General features: G+C 45.7%; 1 protein-coding gene across 1 annotated transcript in view; it reads left to right on the top strand.

Moving 5' to 3' along the window:
* The window catches only part of LOC117510476 (betaine--homocysteine S-methyltransferase 1-like), a 366,504-nt gene that overhangs the window by 34,535 nt on the left and 313,369 nt on the right, over window positions 1-18,600 (top strand).

The following is an 18,600-nucleotide window of genomic DNA, read 5'->3' as shown; positions in this document are numbered from 1 at the left end:
ACCAACATGGTCCAAGCTGAACCAACTCCACAGCCTCACAGTCAAATGAGGAGGAAACGGGCGTTCATAAAGGAAACCACCTGCTCCTATCCATCCCAAATAAAGCTCGGCTTTAAACCAGGCACATTTGTGTGATCATTAGTTCCCTCGATCAAAAAACAGGTGACATTTTCATTACAATCACTGATCAGGCTTCTCTGACCAAACCACTGCAGACGAATTTTACCAAACAATATAATGTTCGGTTTCAGATTTAGGCAAGGAAGTACTGTGACTGAACTAGAAAAAATGATGTGGTCATGAAAGTGCAGCATCAATTAATTCTCCTTTATAAAAAACTCAGGCATTGCAACAGGGAAAGACGTCTCATTCAAGTTCTGCAAATCTTCACACGGAAATGCAAAATCGTTGTTTCCACAGAAAACCACATCACAATGTATCAAACCCGTTTGTTGTATGGCTGGGGGGGCCTGGCTGCCGGTTTGTTTGTCATTTGGTTTCCTCCCAGGTGGCGTGCATTTGGGACTGAGTGGCTGTGTTGCTGAGGCTGTTAGGACTTCACCCTGATCACCTGCGACTCGTCAGGACTCACAGCTGAGGTGCATCTGGAGGGATTGGAGTATGTTGGCATTTAAGACTGAAGTGCACAGTGTGCATTTGCCAGAGACTCGACCTTGTGACCAGACGGGTGAGATCGTCGTCTTGGGAGCCATCTCATCAGCAGCGGACGCTGAGAAACGTCCAGGTTTGATGCACGGTCTGTGAAAGAGGAGAGGGTGAGGTCTCACGCTCGTCAGCACACTTCCTGAGGTACGTTGGATTTTGTGACTAACAGTTATACAGTCAGTAAATGTGGTGTCCCTCACACCTTATTGTATTGAGCTGTATGTTAGTCATGTATCAGCTTCCACTGCGGTGGTGATTTGTGAACGAGATGTTCCATACCTGCAGGTTGGAAGCTGATCAGTAATCAAGCCAGGAAGTGTTTGCTGTTTGTACACCTTTAAGTGTTCTGTGTGTAGAGTGTGGACTCACATAATGGTTCCTTCTTTCACAGACTCGGTTGTTGCGGCCACCTGGGGGGTGTCGGCGGGGTCCTTGGGTCCGAAACAGCTTCTGGCTCCGGACCATTAGCGCTGCTGGGAGCGCACCACGCCAGACCGCACCTTTTTGTTATATTATCGTTTGTTATGATCACTGTTATGTATTAAATTCAGTTAGCCTTTGTACCGTGCTCTGCTTATTTCATACCGGGTCCTTCAAACGCTGGTCGGTTCTCCGAGCTGCGTCCGACACATAACAGTAGTCTCTGGCCAAACATCACGGACCCAGCGGTAGCAGAGACGGTAACGCGCCGGGAAGGCGGCAGCAGACGTTCAGTGGTTATCCGGATCAGTTGCGGGGCTCTCCGCCCGGAAGGTGCGTGTTTGAGAACCCATTACTGGATACTAATTTGTGCTCTCTTGCAGCCGTGTCCTGTGTTTGTGCCTTATCCGTGGGTCGTGGTGGAGTGTGACTGGCGACAGCTTCGCGTCACACTCCGACCGGATAAGAGGTTTAAACGGGAGCTGCAAGAGTGCGGTTGTAATGGGTTCACGCGCACGGCGGAGCTCTGTTAGCACGGGTCGCTGGGCTTCCTGTGCTACAGTCGTAGCCCCGTTTCCCCGGATAAAAGGTAACTACTGCGTCTGTTGTTTCAGCTCCGGCGTTCTTTAGTTGAGCACATTTTGGTTGTTGCACACAGCTGCGCACGAGGATGCAGCTCGTTTGTTTTTTGTCACCAAAGGGGGTTTTTCATTTTTTAGCACTCTGGTTCCCCCTTGTGGTGCCTGAATCACGGTACCGTCAAGCTCTTGAGTAGGAACAGGTGTGTTCCATGTGGTTGAGCTTGACGGTATAACTCACTGATTTGTTTTGTGTTGGTTCATTTTGTGTGGGTGTTTTTTGAGTGGGTTTTTGTTTTTTGTTGTCCACTGTTTGTCTGGGGGTGTGATCCTGCAGCCTTTGCTACACAAAAAAAAAAGAAAAAGAAAAGGAAAGACGGGGACCCAAATAACTGTGTGTTGGTCTGTTTTTTTTTTTTTCTTTGTTTCTTTTTGTTTCCCCCCTCCCCGGGGTTAGATGGAACGGTCCCCTGGGGGGTGATGGGGTGGTATTTGGGTTGTTTTTTGTTATGCCCTCTCTTCTCCTCTGACTCCAGCCGGGGGTGCCGTAGTGTCGGCATTGCTGGAGGGGTGCAGTTAGGTTGTGCTGGGCGTTTCCCAGGTGGCCTCTGCACCCGGGAGGGGAGGGGGGGGGGGGTTTGGGGTTTTTGTTTTGTTTTGCCTCCCCCAGTTTCCGCCCTCAGGGTTTGACTGTGGTGTCCTCTGGGGGGGAAAAGGCGTTGGGTCCATCTAGCCGTGGGCGGCCGGGGCTGGGTCCATTGGTCGTGTGGGGAGGCGTCTCCTGGGGTTGACGAGTGGTCCTCTGGGGGGCGCTGGTAGTCCCCGTGGGTGACGGTGGATCCCAGAGGGACCTCGGCCGTGGTTATTACTCCTGGAGCTGGCGGGTGGCCCTCTGGGGGGTGTTGGTCCCTGCGTGTCGTTTGGGGGGGAGGAGGGGGGGGTCTTTTGGCATTTTTGTTTGTGTTTACATGTGGGTTGTTTTTCTTTTCTCCCCTTCCCTGGGGTTTGATGGAACGGTCCTCTGGGGGGGGGGGGTGTTTAAGTATTTTTGTTTGTAGGCTTGGGTTTGGGTTGTTTTTCCTTTCTCCCCTTCCCTGGGGTTTGATGGGACGGTCCCCTGGGGAGGGGGGGGGGATGTTTTGGTTGTTTTGTTTTTGACTAATCACACGTTTGGTTAAAGGCTGACCGCACAGGTGTAGGAACTCCTGGCCACACCTGTGCTAAGACAGTTAGAACCAAGGGCAAATATGCAGCCAGTTCGGGCAGTCTGTTGGAGGACGAGCGCGGACGTGGTTTCCAGCCATGGTCCCTGGAGGGGGGTGTTTCTCCTGGGCCAGGTGTGTGTGGTCGCCGGGAGGCTTCCTGTGAGGGTGGGGTACTGTTGTATGGCTGGGGGGGCCTGGCTGCCGGTTTGTTTGTCATTTGGTTTCCTCCCAGGTGGCGTGCATTTGGGACTGAGTGGCTGTGTTGCTGAGGCTGTTAGGACTTCACCCTGATCACCTGCGACTCGTCAGGACTCACAGCTGAGGTGCATCTGGAGGGATTGGAGTATGTTGGCATTTAAGACTGAAGTGCACAGTGTGCATTTGCCAGAGACTCGACCTTGTGACCAGACGGGTGAGATCGTCGTCTTGGGAGCCATCTCATCAGCAGCGGACGCTGAGAAACGTCCAGGTTTGATGCACGGTCTGTGAAAGAGGAGAGGGTGAGGTCTCACGCTCGTCAGCACACTTCCTGAGGTACGTTGGATTTTGTGACTAACAGTTATACAGTCAGTAAATGTGGTGTCCCTCACACCTTATTGTATTGAGCTGTATGTTAGTCATGTATCAGCTTCCACTGCGGTGGTGATTTGTGAACGAGATGTTCCATACCTGCAGGTTGGAAGCTGATCAGTAATCAAGCCAGGAAGTGTTTGCTGTTTGTACACCTTTAAGTGTTCTGTGTGTAGAGTGTGGACTCACATAATGGTTCCTTCTTTCACAGACTCGGTTGTTGCGGCCACCTGGGGGGTGTCGGCGGGGTCCTTGGGTCCGAAACAGCTTCTGGCTCCGGACCATTAGCGCTGCTGGGAGCGCACCACGCCAGACCGCACCTTTTTGTTATATTATCGTTTGTTATGATCACTGTTATGTATTAAATTCAGTTAGCCTTTGTACCGTGCTCTGCTTATTTCATACCGGGTCCTTCAAACGCTGGTCGGTTCTCCGAGCTGCGTCCGACACATAACACCGTTTCCTTCACTGCAAATTTATGAGATCACAATCAGCACAAACTGTATTGAGCAGATGTGACCAATCCACCCTACATACATCATTTCCACACTGCTGACTTATCAGCACCAGGGTGGCGTCCGTTATAACCAGCATTGTTGTCACAAGGCATGCACCCTGTCAAACGCAAGGAGCGAATGAATGAGTCTTTCCCCTTCACTTTGTTAATACGATAACTCAAAAACAATAAATGCTGTCAAATGGAGGAAAATCAGGATAAACCTAGTTAACAAAGCTAGTTAACACTGATACACAACATCAGTCCAAAGTTCATGAAATACACTGGATTATTTGTGTAGTGACTATGAGCCCAAGCAATATAAACTACAGGCTAGTGTAGAGCAACCAGCGTTATCCCGTCATCTAGACTCTGAGGCAGTATCTCCCAGACTCTGCTGTTTTTCACATCTTCTGTAATTACATTTTTTTGACCCTTGTATGTGACAAACAGTCAAATACTGGTACTCAGTAATAGAATCCCTTCAATATCTTCTAATGTCGTGGTGTCACCACAGCATCCCTATGACGACCAAGTGGAGGGAGTACTATTTCTGTCGTGTAAAACAGAGTACATGGCATCAAATGGATGTAGAGCTGAGTCGAGCCGAGCCTGTACCAGGAGGTGGAAACGGCCTTCAAGTTACCGGTTTAGTGTCCAAGTCTCCCAGTCATATACCAAGACAAGAAGTAGCGTGACCCAAAGGAATAGAACCTTCAAAACACCAAAAACCCTGTGTCCAGCAACCTCATGACTCCATAAGCTCTTCACAGTCGTTTCTTGATCTCAAAGCATAAAACCCAGAGACACCTCTGAAGGATGAGTCCGGGTTTCTTGATCCAGGACAGTCACAAACCCAGACACTACTATTCTTCAGTAAGCTTTTAAATGCTACCATCATGATGCCCAGAACATTTTGGGGGACCAGTAAGTTGCTATGAGGCCAAAAAACTGCACCAAGTGGAAAAACTCAGGAGGAGATTTAATAATTCAGACCAGATCGGAACAGTACAATTGAAAATGCAGTTTGGGTGCAGCCAAGATGGTCCAAATGATGTGATGGCCCCCCGCTGTGTTGAGTTTTAACAGTTTTATGACTGCACAGAACCAGCACAACCAGAGGAGTATATTTGAGTAATTTAACCCATAAATGTTAAATGCAATTTTTGAAAGGTGGTAACAGCATTTTATCAAAATGGCCTTAACATTAACACAAATCAACACAAATACAGCTTAAAGGCTGGATTTCTTCTCAAACAGCCTTTTCTACTTTTATCACTTTTAAACACAAACATCTGACATTACACAACATTTTAATGGGCTTGCCTCATTTCCCGTCAGCTTTGTCATGCAGACTTCCAGTTCCCCACCATGTGTTACGTAGAAATGATTAACCAGTAGGGGTGTTTGTGTTTTAAAGTGAAAACATAAAAGTTGTGAGAGACTTCGGGCCACATGTTGTTTTTGTTCCACTTGGGGTTTTATAGTTGCAGACCAAATTTGAACTCAATCAGATAAGATTTAGAGGTCCCCCAGAGTGGCACATTTTCCTCTCCCTCCACTGGCAAACGTCACCCTAACAGGAGAAGACTCTGATGCCATTATTTTTCTTTTACAGGTACATGTGATGGCTTCTAATCGCAAAAAGTGGTGGTTGATTTGTCACCCAGAGGAGAGAACATTACTGGAATTAATGGATTACCACATTGCTTGTTTGGGAAAAATTGTTGCTTTGTGGGGGACCCCTAAACAATGTCCGATTTGAATAAAATTTACCACAGATCTTTTATTTTATTAGTGGAACAAGAACATGTGGCCCAAAAGATTTTGTAACATTTGACATTTTGAACATATCTATTATCCACTTACCAAAAACAACTTCAGAATGTTGGATAAATTATTATGTGCTTTAACTCATTATTGTAAATGATGAACTTTGGATTTTGAGCTGCTGGGCAGATAAAAGTAGTATCATTAAAATATGAGATTAATGAATACTTTTTGCCTTTCCCCTCATGAACAAATTAGTAAGCAAGCATAAAAAAATAAACAGGTTAATCAACAATGAAAATTATTTTTTATTGCAGACTTGCAGGCCATACTTTAGTGTGCAAAAGCTTTAGGCACATCTCATGTGCATAAAACTGTTGTGAAAGTGTTGGAACACGGACCCACAACAGGGGGCGCAATGAACGGACAATGGAGAAAGTAAATAACAAGATTTACTACTGAACAAGCAAGAGTAATACAACAAACACAATTTAGGGTCGAATCCGCTGGTGTCGTGTGGGCAGGCTCGAAGGTAGGAGACGTCCGTCTCAGTCGAACCGGAACCACCCAGATCTCCTCTGCCACCGAACCCTGGAAATACTGGAACCGCCAAGTCCCGACTTCCCAGGTGGCCACTGCCTCCGCTCGTCGGATCCGGTACTGCTGGCAGGAGAGAGCAACAACACACAGGAGTGGATGAACGCACCCAGTTACAGAGAGGGGAGAAGCCGCCTCCACCTCTTGACAAAGTTCAGCAGGAAGGTGAGTACTTATCCAAGGAATAAGGTTCTTAGTAGTCACCAGTCCTGAAAAACAGTTTTGACAGTCTTAAGTAATAATGCAAAGTATACCTGCAGAGAATACTACCTTGGTCTTAGGTGATATCTCGGCACTGAGGTGGAGACGCCGTCCTCCTGATATACCTCGGTGCTGAGTGGAAACAGCTGTGTTTGGTGATGGGTGACAGCTGTCACCCAGATTACTCCCATGATGCGGCAGCGCCCTCTGGTGCCTGGAGCCCGCACTCCAGGCAGGGCGCCCTCTGGTGGTGGTGGGCCAGCAGTACCTCCTCTTCAGCGGCCCACACAACAGGACCCCCCCCTCAACGGGCGCCTCCTGGCGCACGGCCGGGCTTGTTCGGATGGCGACGGTAGAAGTCGGCCAGGAGGGCCGGGTCCAGGATGAAGCCCTTCTTCACCCAGGAGCGCTCCTCGGGGCCGTACCCCTCCCAGTCCACCAGATACTGAAAACCCCGGCCCATCCGACGGACGTCAAGGAGCCGGCGGACAGTCCAAGCCGGTGCTCCGTCGATGATCCGGGCAGGAGGCGGTGCCGGACCCGGGGTGCAGAGGGGTGAGGTGCGAAGAGGCTTGATCCGGGAAACATGGAAAACTGGATGGATCCGCAGTGAGGCCGGGAGCTGGAGCCTCACTGCGGCGGGGTTGATGACTTTGAGGATTTTATATGGTCCGATGTATCGTTCTTGCAGTTTAGGAGAGGTAACCTGTAGGGGAATGTCCTTGGTGGATAACCAGACCTCCTGCCCAGGACGATACTTGGGAGCCGGGGCCCGTCGCCGGTCTGCATGTTTCTTCGCCCTCGTCTGGGCCTGCAACAAAGCAGAGCGGGCGGCCCGCCACACCCGACGGCACTTCCGTAGGTGGGCCTGGACCGAGGGCACACCGACCTCTCCCTCAACCACCGGAAACAAGGGGGGCTGATACCCCAAGCACGCCTCAAACGGGGAGAGGCCGGTGGCTGATGACACTTGGCTGTTGTGGGCGTACTCGATCCAGGCCAGATGGGTACTCCAGGCCGTCGGGTGCGCGGCTGTCACACAGCGAAGTGTCTGCTCCAGTTCTTGATTCGCCCGCTCTGCCTGCCCGTTGGTCTGGGGGTGGTACCCAGACGAGAGGCTGACCGTGGCCCCCAGTTCCCGGCAGAAACTCCTCCAGACATGTGAGGTGAACTGGGGACCACGATCGGAGACGATGTCTGATGGTATGCCATGCAGACGGACGACGTGGTGGACCAGGAGGTCCGCTGTCTCCTGGGCCGTAGGGAGCTTCGGGAGGGCCACGAAGTGGGCCGCCTTGGAGAAACGGTCCACTATCGTGAAGATGACAGTGTTTCCCTGGGACGGCGGGAGACCCGTGACGAAATCCAGGCCGATGTGGGACCAGGGGCGATGAGGCACGGGCAATGGCTGTAGTTGCCCTGAGGTTTTTCTATGATCTGCCTTGCCCCTGGCACAGGTGGTACAGGCCTGGATGTAGTCCCGGACGTCGGTCTCCAGGGATGCCCACCAGAAGCGTTGCCGGACGACTGCCACGGTCCTTCGCACCCCTGGGTGACAGGAGAGCTTAGAACCGTGACAGAAGTCCAGGACTGCAGCCCTAGCTTCTGGTGGGACGTATAGTCTGTTTTTTGGTCCGTTTCCGGGGTCCGGGACACGGGTCAGGGCCTCCCGGACGGTCTTCTCCACGTCCCAGGTGAGGGCGGCCACGATAGCGGACTCCGGGATGATGGGATCCGGGGGATCCGACGGTTCCGTTTTGACCTCATCTTCGTGCACCCGGGACAATGCATCCGATCTCTGATTCTTGGTCCCGGGGCGGTAGGTGATCCGGAAGTCAAAACGGCCAAAGAACAGTGACCAGCGGGCTTGCCTGGGGTTCAGACGCTTGGCGGTTCTGATGTACTCCAGGTTCCGATGGTCAGTGAAAACCGTGAACGGCACGGCTGTTCTTCTAACCGGTTGTCGAGTCGTATGACTAGATCGATGAGCCCGTCTAAGTCCCGCGGTTCGTCCTTCGCCACCAGATGCTCTTTTAGGACCAGTGACAGTCCGTTTACAAAGGCGGCGCGGAGGGCAGTGCTATTCCAGCCGGATCTCGCCGCCGCGATGCGGAAGGCGACTGCATAGGCAGCTGCGCTCCGACGCCCCTGTCTCATTGACAGTAGTGCGGTTGAAGCGGACTCTCCTCTGTTGGGATGGTCGAACACCGTTCTGAGCTCCCGTACAAACCCAACGTACGTATGAAGGAGCCGTGAGTTCTGCTCCCAGAGCGCTGTAGCCCAAGCGCGTGCCTCCCCGCGAAGCAGATTTATTACATAAGCTACCTTGCTAGCGTCAGTCACGTACATCACGGGATGCTGTGCGAAGACGAGCGAACACTGCATCAGGAAATCCGCGCACGTCTCCACACAGCCTCCGTACGGTTCTGGAGGGCTTATGTATGCTTCTGGGGACGGAGGAAGGGACCGTTGAACGACCAGTGGAACGTCACTTTTACGCGCAGGGTCCTCGGGAGGGAGAGCCGCAGCGGCGCCCGAAGGGCGCGCCTCCACGTGTGCGGCGAGAGCCTCCACCCTGCGGTTTAGGAGAACGTATTGCTCGGTCATTGAATCGATCCGAGAGGTGAAAGCGGTGAGGATCCGCTGCAACTCGCCGATTACCCCTCCCGAAGCCTCCGCCGCGTCTTGGTCTTCCACTGGCCGTTCAACAGCCGGTTGACGCCCCTCGGGGTCCATGACGCTGGCCGAGATATCCTGTTGTGAAAGTGTTGGAACACGGACCCACAACAGGGGGCGCAATGAACGGACAATGGAGAAAGTAAATAACAAGATTTACTACTGAACAAGCAAGAGTAATACAACAAACACAATTTAGGGTCGAATCCGCTGGTGTCGTGTGGGCAGGCTCGAAGGTAGGAGACGTCCGTCTCAGTCGAACCGGAACCACCCAGATCTCCTCTGCCACCGAACCCTGGAAATACTGGAACCGCCAAGTCCCGACTTCCCAGGTGGCCACTGCCTCCGCTCGTCGGATCCGGTACTGCTGGCAGGAGAGAGCAACAACACACAGGAGTGGATGAACGCACCCAGTTACAGAGAGGGGAGAAGCCGCCTCCACCTCTTGACAAAGTTCAGCAGGAAGGTGAGTACTTATCCAAGGAATAAGGTTCTTAGTAGTCACCAGTCCTGAAAAACAGTTTTGACAGTCTTAAGTAATAATGCAAAGTATACCTGCAGAGAATACTACCTTGGTCTTAGGTGATATCTCGGCACTGAGGTGGAGACGCCGTCCTCCTGATATACCTCGGTGCTGAGTGGAAACAGCTGTGTTTGGTGATGGGTGACAGCTGTCACCCAGATTACTCCCATGATGCGGCAGCGCCCTCTGGTGCCTGGAGCCCGCACTCCAGGCAGGGCGCCCTCTGGTGGTGGTGGGCCAGCAGTACCTCCTCTTCAGCGGCCCACACAACAAAAACAGTGTCACTAGTACACAGTGTGACTGTGGCTCAGAGGGATTGTCCACCAATGGTAGGGTTAGTGGGTTTAATAGCTGACCATTAAAGTGCCCTTTAGCAGCACAATGAACTTCTCAAACTGCTCAACTTTAGGCGACTTGCCCTCTTTGGTCCCACAGAAACATCATATTAACAAGCAGTGGTGGGTGGTCTTGGTGACAAGACCTAGGCTTTGGAAATGAGCAAAACTGACACATTTCATTTCAAGATGCACGCACATGATGAGATTATTCCCTGTAACAATTCCAGACAGGTCTAACAGGTGGCACATGGAACTGTCCCTCACTGGATGCAAACTCCCAACCTCAGGCATGGGAAGCCAACACCCAAACAAAAGACCCTAGTGTCTGTCGCTAGAACATCTTTTGGTGCCAGGACGTGAGGTTCACTCACTGCCCAGCACCTGCTGGCCACCATTATACTCACCCCCAAATCCTCACTCCATCCGGATCACGGCACCAATATAACCTGCATTGTGTCTGTCTATCACTGGGCACAAACTCATGACCTTGGACATAAGAAAGAAAAGGTACCTTGACACTTGCACAAAATTAATCCCTGCGCTGGTCGTGCCAATGCGACCCACTTTGTCTCGATGGACGCTGCATTATATAAAATAACTACTGTCCTGCTGTCTGTCACCAGAAAGTCTTTTTGTGGGAAAGTGAATTTTAATCACTGCACAGCACCTGCTGGCAACCAAGGTATATTTTGCAAATAAAACAAAATTACTTTTTGGAATAATACGGTTCATCAAAATCTCATAACCTCATTATAACCTCATTATATTCCATTTAAATTGGGGTAGCTACAAGATGATAGCATTTTTAATAAATTTGAAGGGAAGGCCTTATTACCCTATGCACTACGAGCACAGCATTGTATTCAAGTGTGTGTGTGTGTGTGTGTGCAAAAAAACAACTAGACAGATTTGCACCTAATTTGGTGGACATACTTAGGTTAGTGTTTCCAGGTGATTAAGTTTTGCAGCATATTTGTCAAAAGGTCAAGGATGAGCAAAACATAGCCTTAAAAACACACTGAACATAACATTTCTGCTAACAGTGTGGTAAGAGATTTCATTAAACACAAATATTTTGTGTTTAATCCGGCATAAAACTTGTGCCAATTACCAATGCGGGTCTGGCTGCATCCGCTGTGGCGACCCAGAACAAAGAACCGGGAGCAGGCGAATAAGCAACAAAATTTTCACAAAAGCCTTGATAATGAAGTCACAAATATGTCATAATGTGAAGTTATGCTTAAAAAATACACCATACTCTAATGCATGGTCTCTCAAAGATCATGACATATACTGTTGAAAATAAGCGTTTATAATTCATATTATAAACATACAAATAAATCAGCCCTCTGATGCCTTTCCTCTACTTGTTCATTCGCTTACTACATTTTACAGAGTATATGCCTAGGCTTCAGCAGAGCCTAGGTAAATGTATGGTGTGGCAACTTTTCACTTTCAAAAATACATTAAAAAAATTAAAGAATAGTGGCATTTAAAAAAATGCATTTCTGACATTAAAAATTGCCTTTATGTAATAACGTTGTAATAATTATGATTATTAAGTGATCATTGGCAAAAGCCTATATTTTTATGCCATCCAGTACAGACAAATCAAATTGTTTTTGTTGTTGTTTTTCAGTTAAGAGGCTTGAAAACCTTTTTTTTTTAACTTGGAAGAGGAATGTTTGGCATTTATTATTCTATTTAAAACTTGTTTAAAATTATTTTTACACAAAGCTTCTTTTTATATGGCACTGTGTAAAAGTTTGTCACAGGAATTTCATTTTAAAAACTATATAAAGTAAACCTTCACACATAACTATCAAAAAAATGTGCGTCACATGGGTGAAATTCCTAGATAAGGGCAATAAAATAATGAGTCAGATTTAAGGATTAAAGTTGAAACTGCTGCCCTGATTGTCGGGGGGGTTACAAGGAGAATGTAACCAAGTGTTGATTTTTACACAACTCCGAAATAACGAGCACACCTGCGGATTTGCACCTGTCGCGGTAATAACACACCAAAAGTCGAACATGTGACGTGTGCCTAACTTTCAGTGTGGGTTTGATCTCAGCAGGTTAACAGGTGTCCCGTCGAGATGAGGTGCATCGCGCTACTGCGCATGCGCACATCACTCTACCCAGATTTGAAGACGTCACCCGTCGAGATGAGGTGTGTCGTGCAACTGCACGTGGAGATGATGCAACTCGCTCGATGTGCAACTGCGCATGCGCATTTTGTTCTGTTTTTTCCTCTACCCACCACCGAGAAGTGCGCTTCATCCGCGGAGGTGGAGAACAGCCAGTGGAGCAAACCACGTTTTTAAAAAATATATATAGAAACACACTGCTTCACTTTAAATGCACAAGTCCGTTTCAGACGATCAGCACAGACCCTTTCTTTTCAAAGGCTTTATTTTACTCAGCATGTGGCTTTGTAAACTTGTAGCATCGCCTGCTACATTGATTAGCGCGTACATTAGTTATGGACATGCTCTACGGTCTTCTTCTGGGATTTTTATACATTTACTTGCCCATCAAAATAAGCGAACTTCGTCAAGTAATTTTTTCAGTGCACACGTGCAGTTACGCGAGGCACCTCATCTCGACGGCGCACCTCATCTCGACAGAACACCGGTGGTCGCGGTCGGATGGTTTTTTTCCTCTCCGCAGCTGCCGCAGTGCTCAGAAAAAGAAGCTTCTCCTCTTCAGACACTCGGCCTTCAGCAGGTTCACAGATGTTGTCAGGAAAAAGAAAATCCATGCACTTTGTGTTTGTACCACAGGCTGGCAGTGAGGAGACACCTCCTGTGGGTCTGCGTGTTCCCGCCCAGCTTCTTTACATACACACACACACACACACACCACTCAGTGCGCCACTGGAGCAGAATCACAACACTGACTCCATACTGACATCTGTCGGTAAGACCGCAGAACTGCACCAAAAAAAATCATGCTCAGACTGTTCTGATCCACCTGCAGCAGTGTTTCTCAAGGACAATTTAACCACAAAAAAACACCATAAATGAATAGGTCTGCTAAATAAATCCGACAGTATATTACAAATTACAACTGAATTAGATAATCGTCCCAAATTTACGATGTTACAGCAGTACAGGGACAGTCAGAGAACAACAGTGCAAGTATGCAAAAATAAGGTAAAAGCAGAATAATTACCAAAATACAGTAGTCACGTTCTGTGCGGAATAACAATATATATACAGTAGAATAGATTTAGGGAATAACTCTGTTGTGTCTGATGATTTGCAGAAGTTCATGCTCGTTATATGGTCGCAAATTGACTTTACGCGTTAGTGGAGCTGGTAAAAAGGAGATTTACCGGTAAAACAGATATTTGCGACCGCATGAACGTCTGCAAATCATCAGACACAAGGAGGTTATTCCCATTCTAATCCAATTCCATCGTTTGCATGGTTTATTTTTCTGTAGGTAATTCGGTCGACGAGGCTTACTTTCAAACCAAGGCAGCATCGCTCCAACAGCGGTCAGGCCACGGAGTAATCCATCAAATGTGAAAATCCATCAAATCCAGCAACTGTGAAATGGTAATTCTGTGTCAGAATCCACATCAATACTTTTGTAATGGTAGCTTAAATTCACCCATTTCTGCATCATCGTCGGTACACGACATTCTCTCTCTCTCAGCTAACAGCGCCATTATGACATCTGCGTAGCAGTGCGCGTGGCTGGTGTTCTGTCCAATTGTGTGTCTCGTTGCATAAATCGACAGTTCTGCATCCCGACAATATTGCGCATGCATGCACATGCAAAGTTGCACAGAGGGCTGACCTGTCAACAGGAATGACATCTCGTCAGAACACCGCTCAGGGCGCAGAGTAATACATCCAAATGTGAAATGGTCAAACATTTTGCCACCGTTACCCCAATATTATACAGTCTGAAATCTCACACAATTAGCCAACCAGATTTGTGGAAAAATGTAATTGGAGAGTACACTATATACAAGCAGAAATATTGTTTCGTATTATTATATGGCTGCGATGCTACATGCGTTCTGATTGGCTGATTTCTGGTCCGATATTTTCCTTTATCCAACCAGTTACCGTGACAATTGGTCCGAAACATGTATCATATTCGTTATCAGTGGTGTCAAAAGTACACACATTTGTTACTTAAGTAGAAGTATAGATACTGCAGTTTAAAACACTCTGGTAAAAGTTGAAGTATCAACTTGACCTCTTTACTCAAGTAAAAGTGAAAAAGTATGTGCTAGAAAACCTACTTAAAGTATAAAGTAACCTTTAAAAAAAAAAAAAAAAAAGGTAGATGCCACTATATGAATTGAAAGCTTAATTTAAAAACTGATTCCTTCTACATGTGGCCCAAGACCCAAAACCCAAAATCACCCCCCCAACACCACCTGCACGAAAATGTTTCAATTCTAGAAGCTCTGAAATGCAATCTGGGACTATTTCAGACAATAAACTGCAGTGAGTGCAGCATCCATTTAGTGAGAAAAAAAAAAAAAAACTTATTCAAATTCATTCCAGTAGTATTCTGCTCTTACTAGGATGCAGCAGTTTTCTAGTTTGGCAGATAGTTCTGGAGGAAATCACTGAAGAAATTAACAAACTGAAAATATGGTTTGACCGAAACAAACTGTCATTAAATAAGACAGGGATGAAGTGGAGGTGTAAGAGTCACTAGGTGTTCACAGGAAACACTTATTTATTTATTTATGTATGTATTTATTTATGTATGTTCAATGTTAGTTGCTTTTATATTATTTTCTGTTGTGTTTCTATTCGGGTTCTTTTTGCCTCTTTCTCTAAAATTGTATATAATAATCATTAGATTATTAATATATAAACAAAAATAAATTTAAGAAATATTACAATTTGAAAACAAATGCACCCGAACGTGATGAGAGCTGCAATTGCTTAATGCTAAGTTTTAACATTGAAAATGCCATAGACATGCTAACGCGTTAGCGTCGCTCCTGTTTTTAAGTTATAAAATACATCTATCAACTGTTTCAGAAGACCATAACAGGTCGGTTTAACATAGAAAAGGTAAATAATACTCACAGAAGTATGCTCTTTAGGGTTTTAGCGGGGGAAAATTAAGCGAAAGAAAGAAAGAATAAACGAAGCAATAGGTCGAAGCATTGCTTCAATCTGCGAACCACTGCTTCGATTAGTTCACGGTTCAAAGCAAAGCCGTGCTGCAGAAAAGTTGATTACAGGCGCACATGACTTTGCTTTGAACCGTGAACTAATATATATATATATATATATATATATATATATATATATATATATATATATATATATATATATATATATATATATATATATATATATATATATATATATATATATATATATATAACATTAAACTGAAGCCAAGAGTAACGAGGCTGTTTGTTTTAAAAATGTAAGGAATAGAAAGTACAGATACTTGTGTGAAAATGTAATGAGTAGAAGTCAGAAGTAGGCAGAAAAATAAGTAATGGAGTAAAGTACTGTATAGATACCTAAAAAGTGTACTTAAGTACAGTAACAAAGTATTTGTACTTCGTTACTTGACACCTCTGTTTGTTATAAACCAGAAAGTTAAAAACATGAGTAGACAAACTAAGTCAGACATGAACATACTCCATAAATATCTAAACAGCATCGGAAAAAACACAGATTGAAAGCTTACCAGCTAATAACCAGACCATCTGTTAGCAAGTTCTTCACGGTGAAGCGAAGAGGTCTCCGACTACGAGCCCAAAATCGCCAGCAGCTTTCATATTTTGGTGATACCATAGGTTTGTGTGTTTATATATATAATAGCCATATGATAAACAAATTATTAACCTCACTTGCTCAGTCTGTATGGGAATGTCAGACCTCAATGTTTTTCACACGGACCTCGCTAACACTCGGTCTGTACTTACACCTCGGTCTGATATTTTCCGTACAGACCTTCCACTCAGTTAATAATCCTTTAATATTGCACATGACTGATCAAGTGATGTTGTACAAGAGTGTACAAGTATTACTGCACAGAATGTGTAGTATTATTGCAAATGGCTGAAAAATCTGAGTGATCTGAGTGGTCGACTGGGAACAGTGCTGGTTGTGGAGTCTGACAGCAGCAGGAAGGAAGGACCTGTGGTATCACTTCTTCATGCACTTCGGGTGGAGCAGCCTGTCACTGAAGGAGCTTTCTAGTGTAGCCAGGGTGTCACGTATGCGGTGGGAGGCGTTCTCCAGCAGGGATGACAGCTTAGCCATCATCCTCCTTTCTTCCACCTCCTGCACTGAGTCCAGGGGACTACCCAGAACAGAGCTGTGTTCCTACATAGATGACAACCTCAGATCTGAGGCTGTCTGGGTTTGTGATTGCAGTGCCGATTCTGGGAGCATGCACTGGCACCGCGCATCACCACATCCACCACACCACAGAACTACTCCACGCCTCTGGTGACAGCCATCCAAGGAGACAACCAATCCATCCCCATCTATTGATAGTTATCTCATATTTTCTGTAGCCAGGACAAGCTATAGTTTGATTTCGTTTCTGTTCTTGCCTAGCATGATTAAAAATTCTTTGTTGTATTTTGTTTATTTGATTTCTGTTATTGTTAGTACATCTTAAGCATTGGTCACCCCTCTGAGTCTGGTCTGCTTGAGGTTTCTTTCCTGACCAGTGCTGCCTGCGTGTCTGCTCAGGGGAGACTTAAGCCCTGGTCAGACCAAATAATAAAGCCATGAATAATGAGCCTCTCTCTGAGTGCTCTGATTTCCTCCCACTTCCAGAGACATGCAGGTTGACTGTAGGTGTGAACGTGTTTGTCTTTGTGGCCTCCTGTGACCCTTAACTGGTGTAAGTGGGTACAGAAAATAATAATTTACCCCATAGGGTCATAACTCATCAAAATGATATGATCTCAAAATGCACATATACCTGTGATAAACATCAATGTGATAGAAAAGTGAATAATATTTGGTCTGCTTTTTCATCAAATTAACATTATAAACTCATGAGCATCCACAAGGTCACAAATGGACGTATGATGTCCTATGAGGGGACATCAAAATCCATAAATTTAAGCAGCAGGAGCATAAAAAACTACAGTACATACAGTGTATTCTTCAGGTGAAACAGCAAGGTTATATTTAATATTAAAGTCCTCATATTTCCATGAAAGCACCTCCTTGTTAGCCTCCCTGACACACCAACAGGATTTTATTGTCAGACCAGCTATGAAGAAAGTCTGATTTATTTTTTACAAAGAGTATATTTATTTCAAATGAAGACATGGGAGATAACTGATTTGATGTTCTCTGATGAAAAAGCAACTGCAGTGTTTACACTGTGAAGAACTAACTGCAAAATTTCAAAGACCTCACCCTTATGAAACTCCCTGGGGTGACTTATGTTGTGACTTTTGTGCCATATAAATAAGCTGAATTGAATTGCTGAATGTTAAATTGAATGTTGTTGTTTTTTTTAGAAAATCAAGTACTTGTAATATACACTGTAAATAACTTACTGGAAAATTTACAGTAAACACTTGACAAAAATGTTACAAATGAAATATTGTAAAATTGGCAATAATTACTGTAACTTGCAGATTATGGTTTCATTATGGTTTTACCTCCGCCAAGGAGGTTATGTTTTCAGTCGCGTCCGTTTGTTTGTTGGTTGGTTGGCTTGTTGGCAGGATTAGTCAAAAAATCCTCAACGGATTTCAGTGAAATTTTTACCAGGGGTGTATCTTGACCGAACTTAGAAGTCATTAAATTTTGGTAATGATCCGGAACACGATCTGGATCCAGTAATTTTTTTTTTTTTTTTTTTTTTTAGGATTCTTTATCATTGCAGGATAGGGCCAATTTCAACATTTTTGCATCTGACTTTATGAAGACGGGTTACAAAGGCTGAACAAAAATTAAGTTACGACACAACAATAATTTAGCATTTGTTTGTCCTCATTGAATAAACTTATTAGAAAATTAAAAAAAAACCTTCTGCAGTTCATGCAGTTTCTCTTTATAAATACATTTACTGAAGATCTAAGGGTTTAACCACTGAATCTGGAACATGACGGTAGATGCATGAAACGATGTGGAATAAGTCTCTTTGCCGAAGGGTATTCCATGTGATGTCAGTGACCCTATGGCCTTGGCAGAGGTTTGCGCTCTCCGAGTGCTTCTAGTTGTATGTGAAGTCAGACAATATTTTTTTATTTATTTCACCAAAGAAAAGCAACTACTGTGTGTGTACGCATGTGTGTGTTTGGGTAGGTTTATGATGGGTGGGGGCAGGAGTTTGTTTTTTTATCATGTAAGGCACTTTGTGGTGCACAGTGATGTATGAAGAGTGCTCAATAAATAAAGTTTGATTGATTGATTGCATGAATATCTTTTTTTCACTTTCCACAAATGTGCCTGGCTGGATGGCCTTTGATTAGTTACTACTTCAACTCAAAGCTCTTGTTTTCTCTTTCTGTCTTCTGTATAGGTTCTTTAAACATCTCATTCAGTTGTCTTAAACTACTTTATGTTGTTTTACTTTTCAATGA

The sequence above is a fragment of the Thalassophryne amazonica genome, chromosome 5 (assembly GCF_902500255.1).
Source record: "Thalassophryne amazonica chromosome 5, fThaAma1.1, whole genome shotgun sequence".
NCBI lineage: Eukaryota > Metazoa > Chordata > Actinopteri > Batrachoidiformes > Batrachoididae > Thalassophryne > Thalassophryne amazonica.
The sequence above is the reverse complement of the archived record's forward strand: the minus strand, read 5'-3'. Positions and strand labels throughout refer to the sequence as shown.